Here is a 14,567-nt window from a genome sequence, read left to right on the forward strand (position 1 = left end):
ACCCTAACAGTATCGTCCGTAAAAACATGTCTGAAAATTTAGAGAAGTGACGGAATTTACAGAGATACTCTTCTGATCGCTATTTTAAGTAATCTTTTCCATTCACAGCATTTTGGCATCGAATATCTGTGGATGGTTTGAGGAGCTGCGTTGAACACCATCGCCCTTTCTCTATCACTTGTGTAACTTCCTTGTCTTAGCCTAAGACAAACTAACAATAGCTGGATTACTCACAACTTCATCGATGAAAAGAAGTGTTTGTTTGTTTGATTGGTGTTTTACGCCTTACTCAAGAATATTTCACTTGTACGACGGCGGCCGGCAATATGGTGCATGGAAACCGGGCACAGCCCGGGGAAAACCCACAACCATCCGCAGGTTGCTGTCATACCTTCCCACGTACGGGCGGAGTGGAAGCCGGCATGAGCTGGACTTGAACTCACAGCGACCGCATTGGTGAGAGACTCCTGGGTCATTACGCTGCGCTAGTGCGCTAACCAACTGAGCCACGGAGGCCCCCTGATGAAAAGAAGTGATATGTAGCTCAGTGAGTAAGTTGGATGACTCCTAACCTGGAGGCGCATGAGGTATGGGTTCAAACCTGGCATTGGACAAATAATTTGTTAATTGTCCTACTCTGATTGTTCGTTGGGTTGTTTTACAATCTGTAAATGTTTGGTGGAGACCACTTCTATCAATGACCGGCCCCAGTAGCACAATTGGTAGAGTGTCCGCTTCAGGAGAGGTAGATCCAAGATCAGTCCTGGGTCAAGTCACACCTGAGACCTTAAAAGGGGAAGTTGTAACTTCCTTGCTTGGTGTTCAGCATGAAGGGGATAGTGCAACGACTGGTTGACCCGTATCAGTATAATGGCTCGGGCGGGGCGCCTTACTTGCCTTTCATAAAATATCAATGGAAATATGTCCTGCATCAAGGAGGCCCATTACAAGCACTCTAAGGATTCCTTCATCATCATATGACTGAAAAATTGTTAAGCACAACGTTAAACCCCAAGCACTCACTCACTCACTCACTCACTCATTCACTTCTATCAATGCACTGTGTAACATGGTGTGCATGTAAGTACATTTTCTCATGGGGAGAGTTTTACAATAAGTTGCCAGCAGTTAGTGATTTATCTCTGGGCTACACCCTTAAAACTGACAACTGACCACCATCATAGCAGAGCAAATTTTTTGAGCGTGACATTAAACGATCAATCAATCATTGGTTAAGAGCTGGAGAAGTTCCAGCCGAAGCCTTTGTCCCTTTTCACCCAGCCTGATTTGAAGATAATAAAGAAGAAAATAGAATGTTTTTAAACCAAATGATATGGCCTGTAAGACGGGTGATACAGGAGTTTTTAGGAGAGACCTGATGTACATTATTACTGGTGATATTGCAATATAGATCTGACGTTTATGTGAATGGCTTATTTAATGAGAGTCGTTAATGCCTACATGAAGAGTAGTAGCGGGCTGAAGTGGGCCTTTGCAATATGCTAATTGTCTCGTTCTATTTACGTAATGATTCAGATGAATAAATAAGTTATAGTCAACCCTAAATGCAGTGTTTGTTCAGCTTCTGTTGTGTTGTGTTGTATTGTACAATCTACAGACATCAGAATTTCCCTTCAGTCTAGTGGTAGAGGCTAAGCCTACAATCCCAAAGGTTGTTGGCTCAAATCCAGATATGGTGGCCGCATTACAATTGGCACTGGGTGAGTTAAATATTCGCTGTATCATGTTAAATATGGCAGGAATGTTTGGGAAACTGAAAGGGCACGAGGCGAAGGATTTATTTAGTTTGTTCGATTGTTGTTTTATGCTGTACTCAAGAATATTTCACTTATACAATGGTGGCCAGCATGATGGTGGGAGGAAACCAGGCCGTGCCCGGGTAAAGCCCACGACCTTCTGCAGGTTAAGAAAGGATTTGAACATTTTTTTTGGTCATGCAATGGCAATGTCCTTTGATAACAGCTGACATACACACAGTCTACTCCATGGGAACAGGCTGTGGTCAGTGGCTCAAGTTGCTTGTATATCTTATCATATATCTAGGACATTAAAGGTGAAGGGTCAAACCTGGCCTTGGACAAGGAATTTGTAGAATCCCCTGACCATGTTGTTTGTGCAGATTAAAATTCATTGGGTGACCACTTGTCTTACACCACGATGGTGTGCATACTTCACAGTGTCACAGGAGGAAAAGCTTGGAAGTAACTTGCCAAAGGCAAATGGTTTATTTCCATTTCCTCCACCCAGAATAATGACTGTAATTGCATAAGAGAATTTCTGAGTATGGTGATGCACAATGAAATAAATACATGTACATAACATTGCATGGCATGTTTTCACGCTGAAGTCGAGTGAGTGAGTGAGTGAGTGCTTGGGGTTTAACGTTGTGCTCAACAATTTTTCAGTGATATGATGATGAAGGAATCCTTAGGGTGCATGGAATGTACCTCCTTGATGCAGGATGGATTTCCACCGCTCTTTTATCTAGTGCTGCTTCACTGAGATGACTTACCAAAGGTAAGTAAGGTGCCCCGCCCGAGCCATTATACTGATACAGGTCAACCAGTCATTAAATTATCCCCTTCATGCTGAACGCCAAGCGAGGAAGTTACAACTTTCTCTTTTAAAGCCTTAGGTGTGACTTGACCCAGGATTGATTCTGGATCTACCGCTCCCAAAGCGGACGCTCTACCAACTGTGCTCTCTGCGCCGGTGGCTGAAGTCGAGCTTTCACAATTAGATGCATGGTAGTGACTTCCTGCATGATAATACTAGTATGACAATTTCCTGACAAGAATGATTGGCAGACTACCCCGGGAGAGCTGGTCGGGGGTGATTGAGTGGTATTGAAAGGTGCTTGTCTTGTGGTCGCTAAATCACTTAATACCATTCTGAGAGAGGGAGTTAAGATTAAGCTGTTTCCATTGTTACTAGGGCCTTGACAAATGACTTGTCAACCAAAACAAAAACTGTCAAGGCCTACACCTGAAAACTTTTATTTTTATTAGAACTGAATGCGTTTGTATTTTTGAATACTGCTATTTTCTTTTGTATTTTCAATCATGAACTAAGCATAGTATGGATGATGCCATTAGTGACTGTTATTTGAATATACAAAATCATTTAAATTCTGAAATGAAGTAAACTGTAGTTTAAGGTAAAACTTTCAATAATATATCAGCTGATAACATTACTTTTCATTCCTTTTTCCTTGAAGTATTATACACATCTGGTGCCCATCTTACAATGCTGTTGGAACACTGTATCAAGTGCATGATGTGACAGGTGCATGATGTGACGGGTCCATAATGCTATGGGTCCATGATGTGATGGGTGCATAATTTGATGGGTCCATGATGTGATGGGTGCATAATGCGATGGGTCTATGATGTGATGGGTGCATGATGTGATGGGTCCAAGATGTGACGGGTACACAATGCGATGGGTCAATGATGTGATGAGTGCATGATGGGATGGGTCCATGATGTGATGGGTGCATAATGCAATGGGTCCATGATGTGATGGGTGGATGATGTGATGGGTTCATGATGTGATGGGTGCATGATGTGATGGGTCCAAGATGTGACGGGTACATAATGCGATGGGTCAATGATGTGATGAGTGCATGATGGGATGGGTCCATGATGTGATGGGTGCATAATGCAATGGGTCCATGATGTGATGGGTGGATGATGTGATGGGTTCATGATGGGATGGGTGCATAATTTGATGGGTCCATGATGTGATGGGGGCATAATGCAATGGGTCCATGATGTGATGGGTGGATGATGCGATGGGTGCATAATGCGATGGGTCCAAGATGTGACGGGTACATAATGCGATGGATGGACGATGCGATGGGTGGATGATGCGACGGTGCATGATGTGATGAGTGGATGATGCGATGGGTGCATGATGTGATGAGTGGATGATGCGATGGGTGCATGATGTGATGGGTCCATGATGTGATGGGTGGATGATGTGATGAGTGGATGATGTGATGGGTCCATGATGTGATGGGTGGATGATGCGATGGGTGCATGATGTGATGGGTTTCATAAAACGGGCCCATCTTTCAAGCCTTCTTTGTGCTCATCACAAACAACAAGACACACTTTCTAGCATCCTTTATACATGTATCACACATTTTAATAGTCTCAATGGTCAACATAGACAAATCAATACGTGATTTCTGCGCCAAGTATACACAGCCATCTGACAATGTACAAGTCTTCAAATTACCATGCCGTCTGCTAGATCCTTCACAGGGTCATTCTAAGCCCCATCACATTTTAATACAGTACCGTATTCATGGTATTAAATGCCACATGAACAGGAGTATGCCTATTGAACTATCATGACGATTGCGTAGCTTTCATTCATTATGGAAACAATTTGACTGATATGCTCAACAAATACCATTTACATACTTTTGCTAAGCTGTGATGCCAAGTTATTCAAAAGTTTTCATACCTATGTCAATGTTATTAAAACAAAATTCACTGAGAGAATGTTTTTGCATGTTAGAACTGGTATTCATTTTTATGCAGTGCAAGTGAATACGTATTCAAAAATACAAGTATTCACTTATATTTCAGTGTGATACAATACTACATGTATATAACCAGGTACTAGTAATTAATATTTTTTGCACAATGATAAGATCTGTATTTCGTTGCATGTTATGCCAAGTGATTCAAATGCTTTCATACACACATACAACACTAACACTGCTAAATGCATCTTAGACATGTTGGAATTGGTATTCAGTTTTGTGTTGCGAAATCTGCTTAAAAAGCACGTACCTACTTCAATGCAATACAAAATGCATTTCAACTATTGTGCATATATACAGACTTATTGTTCAGTTTAAACACAAAACACCACACTAGAATGAAGTACAGGTCAGATGAAAAGACCATTAAATATTGTCCGGGAAAATGGTTTGATTTACTTTTACAGAACATTTTTCAACCTGGTAAAATGCATTTAAAACCTTGGATTCTACAGTAGCCTTTTTTGACCATATTAGGACCAGTGATGTCACTTCAGCTTTTTGCCACTTGACATGCACAGATTGCTAGATTTCATCATACAAAATGCATCTTCGGTTAGCGCTAGGAATGCTCTGCACTAATGGACCTTGAAACAAACTATTTTCAAGCCAAAAATATCACTGATACCCTCTGGGTTCCAACAGAGATATTGCTGTGACGTCACTGATACCCTCTGGGTTCCAACAGAGATATTGCTGTGACGTCACTGATATCCTCTGGGTTCCAACAGAGATATTGCTGTGACGTCACTGATATCCTCTGGGTTCCAACAGAGATATTGCTGTGACGTCACTGATATCCTCTGGGTTCCAACAAACCACCACTAAAATTCATTTCGGTTGGGTTACAAAAATTCTGAAAAACTAAATCAAACTTTTTTCCTGGACAGTGTTCCATTGTCTTTCATCTGATAATTGCTTTATTTTAGTGTCTTCTTTGCTTTGAATGCTGTCCATCCAGTATTCAAGATAAGTCTGTACAAGATCAACATGACTGAAAAATGTGTTGGATAATCAGCATGACCTTTCTTATTCTAGCTTTGTAAGAGCTTTGTTGATTTTAATAAGCATAATCATAAATGCTTAGTTCATCACCGATCTCTATGAAAAACCATTTAACTTCTTTTCTCTGCAAAGCAGATATGAAGCCTTTTCCTGAATGAATCTACAGGTACATGTATTCCAAATGTTTCTTTAGGGTCTAGCTGTTTAGCAGTGTATTAAGATTTAAACCCTGTATTAACTTTAGTCCAGACTGAAGTGTCCTTTGCTTTACATTAGGATGGGACTGGTATTAAGATTTTAGGACAGGAGAAGATTTAATACACTTCCAAACACCTGGTCAAGGCCATTTACCCACATATAGGTATGCGATACGTTAATTAAAATTAATTATACGTAAATTAATACAGATGTATCTGTAGTCCTGTACTATCCTAACACCATAGGTAGCTACAGCATAATTGTTATACATTACCGTCTGCTTTGAAAAAATATTTGCCTTCCTTTAAAACTAGCCTAAATGACCTATAATTTCACCCACAAAAGCGTATTTTCAAAAGCTAATAAATGTCACAACACATTATTTTGGGGGCTGAAACTTGCAATTTTTTAGTAGAATATCATCCCATGTTCCAAGCAGGTCTCAAAACATATTTCTAAAATGAACAGAACTGTCAGAATCAGGAAATAGGGGCAAGTTAGTAATGGACTAAATTTATGGTCATTTAGGGTACGTGACAGACTACATGTAGCGTACAAATGTCCAGTAATACCAGGGTACGTCACACACTACATGTAGCATGAAAATGTCCAGTAATACCAGGGTATGTCACAGATTACATGTAGCATGCAAATATCCAGTTATACCAGGGTACATGACAGCCTACATGTAGCATACAAATGTCTGGTAATACCAAGGTATGTGACAGACTACATGTAGCATACAAATGTTCGGTAATACCAGGGTATGTGACAGACCACATGTAGCGTACAAATGTACAGTAACACCATGGTACGTGACAGACTACATGTAGGGTACAAATGTCTGGTAACACCAGGATACGTCACGCACTACATGTAGCATGAAAATGTCCAGTAATACCAGGGTATGTCACAGATTACATGTAGCATGCAAATATCCAGTTATACCAGGGTACATGACAGCCTACATGTAGCATACAAATGTACAGTAACACCATGGTACGTGACAGACTACATGTAGCGTATAAATGTCTGGTAATACCAGGGTATGTGACAGACAACATGTGCCATACAAATGTCCAGTAATACCAAGGTATGTGACAGACTACATGTAGCTTACAAATGTTCGGTAATACCAGGGTATGTGACAGACCACATGTAGCGTACACATGTCTGGTAATACCAGGGTATGTGACAGACTACATGTAGCGTACAAATGTCTGGTAATACCAGGGTATGTGACAGACAACATGTGGCATACAAATGTCCGGTAATACCAGGGTATGTGACAGATTATATGTGGCATACAAATGTTCGGTAATACCAGGGTATGTGACAGACTACATGTAGCGTACAAATGTCCAGTAATTCCAGGGTATGTGACAGACTACATGTAGCGTACAAATGTCCGGGAATACCAGGGTTCCCACATTTGAAAGAAAATGTGTTCAAAGGGCCAGTATTTTCAAGGACCATACAGTCTGAGTAGCAACATTCATGTGGAGATAAATGCACAGCTTTGTAGCTTATTAGTCATCCCCTTTTGAAAAAATATTGCAACATGATATTGAAAAATCGTGCATCTTACAGAACTTTGCCTAAATGAAAATCTTTTTCACACTCTTGAAATACATTTCAACAAATTTCAAGGATCAGGTGTACGCTGATGAACATACAGTAGTTTAATGATCAAACATTTTGTTAACAAGAAAAATGCTTTTTCACAGGGAAATCAAATGTCAACATTTGGTGCCGAACTATTTTCCTGTAGGCTATTATCCTACTTTCCAAACAAACCTCAAATCACCTTGGTACGATCAATAGAACTATCAGAATTTGGCAAAATAAGCAATATACTCGTGGATGAACTTTTAGGTCCTTCAACTTACACTGGGTACATGTATTTCTGCAAGCCATATAACTACCTGACTGTCTCTGACACACATAAATCCTGCTACATGTACCCGGTATATACGAAGAATAAAGTAGAATTCCAGTTGTACAGGCTGATTAGACAGTTACATAATGTTGTCACTATATTGTTCACCAACCATTCTCCTGTTTCAGAATTTAACACATTTTTTAAGCATTCAAAACATATTCAGAGAGATTGAAAAATAAATAACTATTTTTTCACGATGCCTTTAAAACATTTAAAGCTTCTTACAACAAAACCATAAACTTAGTAACATGAAAAAAATAATATTCTGAATGGAAAATAATATTTAAGAAATAATACACGTATAACATAAATACATAATGAAGCTTTCAAGAAAGCCTACTTAATATAACACAGATCATACCACAACAAAAGACTAGAAGTTCATCAAAACAATATCAACGAAAATGCTACATGCACTTCATGCTGACACACATGTGTGTCAACGTCCGATCCACCTGATCCCTTCGGACCCCATCACCATGAAACCCGATGCCTTGAATATTCAGGCTTCCGGAAAAGGGAGTTAATCAGTTCAGATTAACAGGACATGAACAGTTGCCTCCCTCTGATGAATCATACACCTCATAAGAAAATTAAGCATTCCAGGATGGCCTTTGTCTGCTTAGCATAAAGCCTACACTTCACTTGTAACAATATTGTCCCTGAAAATGAATTCTCCAAAACTGTTTGTCGCACATTCAGCTCTTATTTCTCTCTTCTTTTTTTTAACTGAATAAATTCGTGTGTGATAACCACTAAATGTGCCACACCCAATTATATCAAATCAAACTGGTCAAGGTAAAAAAAAGAAAAAAAAAAAAATCATATTCAATGACAGAAAAGCTGTAAAGCATTTTTCAAAAAATGGAACAATAAAAACCCCTGTTTTCCTTGCAAATTTGTTCCTTCATGATAAACAAAATTCATTTTCAAAGACAGAAACGCTGTAAAGCATTTTAAAAAATAATAACTTGTTTTCTTCGCAAATTTGTTCTTCTTTATGCTAATATATCACTTTAGGTAAGTACATGTATTCCTGGCTTAAGATTTAGTTTAGATCAGTAAATTTCTCACTTATGTCAGAAAAATAATACATATACACTCTTCTCAACCTAAGTATTGGTATAAACCAACTAAGAGTTATTTTTTACAGTAATACCATGACTGAAAATCAGTAACAACTTGGTAATATGTAATTGTTAAGATCACAAACTAACATTTTTACCACACCCTCCCAAACCCTCTCCTTTCCACATTATTGTAAGCAAGTTTCCAAGTCATCACAGAGTGACCTTTCCATTATAAATTTTTGTGATTTTTCGGTAGAGGAACACATCATTGCTTACACAATAATAATTTAAATTTTTAATATATATTAGTAGAAGAATTTTTGTTGTATTTTTGTGTTTTTATATACTCCATGAAACTATCATGTAATAAACACATAAAACAAAGCACAACAAAACAGTAAAAATGCAAAACAATAATTCATTGTGTCTAGAAATAGTAAGTGGTGTATATTATTTTAGCCAACTTAACAATCAAAATGATCAGCAAGATCCTTAAACTTCAAATTATCTCATAATTCATAAAAATAATCACACATTTTACAACACCATGGGAAACCGATGTAAAAGAAAAAAAAAGACCCTTTCATTAGATGGGGACAATTTCCTTAAGCATTTGTGAAGCTTAGAGCATAAATACGGCCACTGATAAGAAGAAAAAAAATGACGAAGCATATTCAAATTCTTAGAAAGTATGTTCAAGCATCAAGACTTTCTACCTCTGCAGTGCAGACATTTTGCAATAGCGTCACAGTTACTACTTTTCATCACCTTTGCGTTATTTGCGTTAGTTTTTTTGCGTAATCAGGTTTTTACACAAAGGAATCAATGTATATGAACTAATGCCATCAAACGATCCATACTGGCTCTCTCATTCGTGATGCAGAACAACTGAATATAGAGCCACCCTGTCACAGAAGCCAGCAAAAAAAAAAAAAAAAAAAAAAAAAAAAAAAAAAAAACAGCTTGCAGACTTGTCACGAACTCTTTGTCAACCTTTGGAAATGTCTGTGTCCAAGATGCGCACTCAGTGACCTCAATGTTTCTTTCTCTTTATGTCCATGTCAACTGTCAAAAATAAATGCACGCCATGACACATCGACCCTGTTGTTGTTGTTGTTGTCGTTGCACAACTCAACTGTCCCGTTCTCGTTCCGATTCCAGCTGCCGTCTCAGTCGGCCCAGTTCCTCCGCTTTGGTGCTCATGTAATGATGGTACATCATTTTTACACCAGTAACAACAGACAAACGCAAACGGAGATTGTAACGAAACGAGTTCTTCTTGCTTTTTACGGCCCGCTTATACCGTCCCTCCAGCTCGCGCACTTTCCCATCCAAATAAGCAATTTCCTGACATGCTTTTTCGAATTTGTTTTGCGTTTCGTTCATCTTTTCATTTAGATGTGCCTGTTCCATCACTCAAAATATGGTTGCTCTCAATCGCTAGCCGCAGCTACGTCAAAAAACACAAAGGCACTGCAACGTCAAGGAATCTTTTGTGTTTTTGTCGCCATTAACAGTCACTCGTACATTTATGGATAAGACACCCAAAGAAGTACGAGTCCGGAAAAAGAGAAACGAAATCGGACTTTAGCTTGACAAAATATCTCCAAAACCAAAGTAAGAGTAAGCAAACTGAGCTCAGTTACAAACTTTGTATTTATCTACACCGAACGGTTTCTAAATTGACCAGCTTTGTTTTCTGGTAAAATTCATTTCTATATGTTCTTGAAGTCAGTTTTCATATTCCTTAAATATTCACTGTATCGTGTTAAATATGGCGGGAATAATTGGGAAACTGAAAGGGCATGAGGCGAAGGAGCCGTTGTTGAAACTGTGAATATGTTGTTGTTATTAGAGTGACATAGTGGAATATTACTGACTGATATAATGCTGAGAGCCAGCAATCTTTTATTGCCTCAAATGGGTCATGCTTTACGAATTCGGTGTGTTTTTGGAAGATGATGTGGTACAAAGCCAGAAACTAAATGTGGCTTTCACTTTCATTTTCATATTTAATTTTCAGTTTCACGTTAGAAGTTAGTTATATGTCAAAATAGAGACGATAACACATACAACCATGTGGCTTCATGTATATATTGTGATACGTGATTGTTAACAGAACAGATATTCAAGGTCGGGCACAGCGCAGCTAGTGGCAGAACAAGTTGAAGAAAAAGTTATAGCAAAAATGAACAACACTGGACAGGGTGATGGTTTTTGTTTTTTGGTCGCTGATGATCCACTATTCAGATGTTCATTACAAAAAGGAGATTTTAAATGAGTTAATGCACTCTACCATGTTCAGCAACCTGTAGTCCTTATAACATCCCATTAGACAACGTTCTGAGAACTATGGCTGATAACAACAGTACAGCATGATGTAGGCCCCTATAAATGGTGAATGTCAAGAAAACTTGTTCTGGGCTTATGATACAGTGAAACAAAGTTTTGTTTTAACTCTCATGTTAATTATAGACAATGTTTTCATGACAATGAAATGACAATGACCATCTCTGGGACACATGCTGTCTGGAATTGTTGCTCACTGTGTGTAAACAATGAGACTAGGACTTTGATTTTGGTTTAGTCTTTAAATGATATATGAAAGGAAGTCTTAAAGGAAAATAGTAGGGAAGGGAAATTATTGTAGGAGTGTTACATTGTTGATGCCTTGTGTGCATATATTAATTAGTGGAAATTATAAAATTCATATTTGCATATTGAAGGTTTTCCATAATTTGCTCATATCATGAAAATTAATTAAGGAGAATGCTGAAACAGGCTACAAGGTGGATGTGAGACCTAAGATCAAAATCAAAAACCAGCCCAATTTTTAGTGTCAGTTTTGCATATTTAATAAATCATCTCTTTGGTTGTGGATTTCTATGTGTTAACTGGTCTAAATACTTTCGTTTTATAAACTTTGTATGCACATTTTGTGAGCCAGAGACATCAGATTAAGATAAAAAAAAAACAACCAGATCCTTGCATTAGTGTTGTATATTTAGTGCTTTATGGTTTTCTGTCTTGAAATATTGTCTGATTTTGATAAAATTTTCATCAGTTTCATTTTGTGGCCACTTGAATCAAGTCTGAAAATCAGCAGGATCCATCTATACGCTCTGCATACATGTATTTAGTGATTGTGATTGGTGATTGCTGTCTATGCTGATTCTGATTAGTGATTGTTGATTATGCTGATTCTGATTCTGATTGGTGGTTGCTATCTCTGCTGATTCTGATTGGTGGTTGCTATCTATGCTGATTCTGATTCTGATTGGTGTTTGCTATCTATGCTGATTCTGATTGTGGTTTGCTGTCTATGCTGCTTGTATGTGTGCTTCAAATATTGTCTGATTTTGATGAAATATTGTGTGTAGTTTTATTTTGTACAACATCTGCTCGGGTTGAAAAACCATCAGAATTTGTGCAGAAGTTTTGCATATTTAATGACATTCTCATTCTGATGGGTTGTTATTTACCATACTATAGCTGCTCCGGAATTAGGTGTTTAAAAAAATTGTATGTGCATGCTCGTTTAAAGTAACATCAGATGAAGGTTAAAAAGCCTGCTTGAGTTTTCCATGTGCAACTATTTCTTTGATTCCGATAGGCCTTTTGATTACGTGCAACAACTGTTTAATAATATTTAGTTGTTATAGTTGTTAAAAACATCTCTGTAAAGATTCATGTTTTAGGCCCTTTCCAATGTTCACAGTTTGACCATCATTGTGTGAGTGAAATACTATAGCAATAGCATTCAACAACAGTAAACAACTGCAACTCGTTAAATAAGTACCTCTTGGCTTGAAAGAGCAGTGAATTGAAGGCATAACCTCATTGGTCAAGGGCATGGCCATTGCAGCGAATCAGTGTATCTGATCCACCAGTGTTGAATATGTGCTAATAATGTCTATATAAATAGGTTTCCACAGTTTGGTTGTCAGCACTGACTGATGTGGACAGAGGACTTCAGTGCAAACTGTTAACCTGGCTGATCTGACATGTTTACTTTCCTTTTGAAAGCCTTAATAGGAAATTATAGCCAGGGCCCCTGTTCAAACTGAGCTGTTATTTCCATCAAATAGACACTCTCTTTCTTATAGCAGGGTTTTATAACGTGTCATGTAAGGAGGAAATAAGAAATTGGGTGAAAATTAAAAACAGGTTTCTTAGACATGGGCCTAGTTTTTACAGTATGACTGGTACAATCTTTAACTAAACCTTTCAAATCAGATATTTTTTTTTTTGCTGTTTCAGCAGAAAAGAAGAAAATACAGGGGTATTAACTTGTTCCAGTATTATATATCATGGCAAAACATATATTGGCTTTTACCACTTTCTTCAAATGGGTGTCCTAGTTCTTCTAATTTTTGGTCTGCTCTTTTTAGTCTGTTTATTCAAGTAAATTCAGCAGTAATATTTAACGTTTTTTTTTCTCTCACAATGATTAGACCATCTAATGAACAAATACTCATATCTTTACTTTTTCGAAAAGCTGGGAAAGAAATGTAATATTCAGCGTACAGCATTACATGTACTGATATCTGGTCCCCAAAAATTTTGAAGAATTAGTACTAAGTACTAAGTGCTGGGCAAATTTTCAGGCTTGGAAATTACCTGTATAATGTGGCTATGAATAGGAAAATAGATAAGCTATCAATTTTTATTTTGTTGGCCTTGATCTGTGTAAGTGTTAGCGCCATGGAAATTGACACAGATTTAGGACATCAGTTGGAATTCTGCCTTTTGATTGGCTAACACAGTTTAGATCTTTGTTAAGTGATTTTTAAAGGCAAACGCGGGTACTTCAAATTGAATGAAAAATGGATGCCTCTTTCCACTCAGGGCCTCTGTGGCTCAGTTGGCTAGCGCGCTAGCGCAGCACAATGACTCAGGAGTCTCACACCAATGCGGTCGCTGTGAGTTCAAGTCCAGCTCATGCTGGCTTCCTCTCCGGCCGTACGTGGGAAGGTCTGCCAGCAACCTGCGGATGGTCTTGGGTTTCCCCCGGGCTCTGCCTGGTTTCCACCCACCACAATGCTGGCCGCCGTCGTATAAGTGAAATATTCTTGAGTAAGGCGTAAAACACCAATCAAATAAATCAAATCAAATCTCTTTCCATTCATCGTGTCTGGCATGTTATTCTTATTTACGGTACCCTAATTCCTCAACCATTTTGCATACAAAAAAGAGCAGCTTTCTGTGTAATTTATGCACATTTTTGGTTTGATTTGGAAGACAAAACTACATTGGTTGGCTTGGCCAGTTTCAGAGCTTCACAACAAAATGTAATTTTATCAGTTTGCATAGAGTAATACTTTTAGCATATGCTTGAATAAACACCTTGCAAATGTGCGAAAAGGTCAAAGAATTTCAGTGACACCATTTTAACAGTGTGAGGAAATTTTTTGGAATGAAGAACATTGGCTCAAGGTTTCGTTTAAAGCCAGGCAAAAAACTGATTTTTAATTTGAAAATAAAAAATGAGCATGTGGAATGAATTTACTAGTGAATTTTTGTGCATACCATCCTCTAGAGCCTCATGGTCTGCTGAAAGTAGAGTTTTTTTTGTGTCCTTGAATGACTAGTGAGTCCATGTTACATGAAAGCTGGGGAAAAATCAATACAGCAATATGGCTGGCTTTAGTGAAGCTTTAAACGCTATTAGTGAGGAGTAAGATTTCTACAGTTTCCATTCTGTGCTTACCCCCCTCCCTCACAACCCGGCTCCAATCTTCCGTGGGACTTCCTGCGCAAATGGACTTTTGTGATT

The sequence above is a fragment of the Liolophura sinensis genome, chromosome 13 (genome assembly GCF_032854445.1).
Source record: "Liolophura sinensis isolate JHLJ2023 chromosome 13, CUHK_Ljap_v2, whole genome shotgun sequence".
Taxonomy (NCBI): Eukaryota; Metazoa; Mollusca; class Polyplacophora; order Chitonida; family Chitonidae; genus Liolophura; species Liolophura sinensis.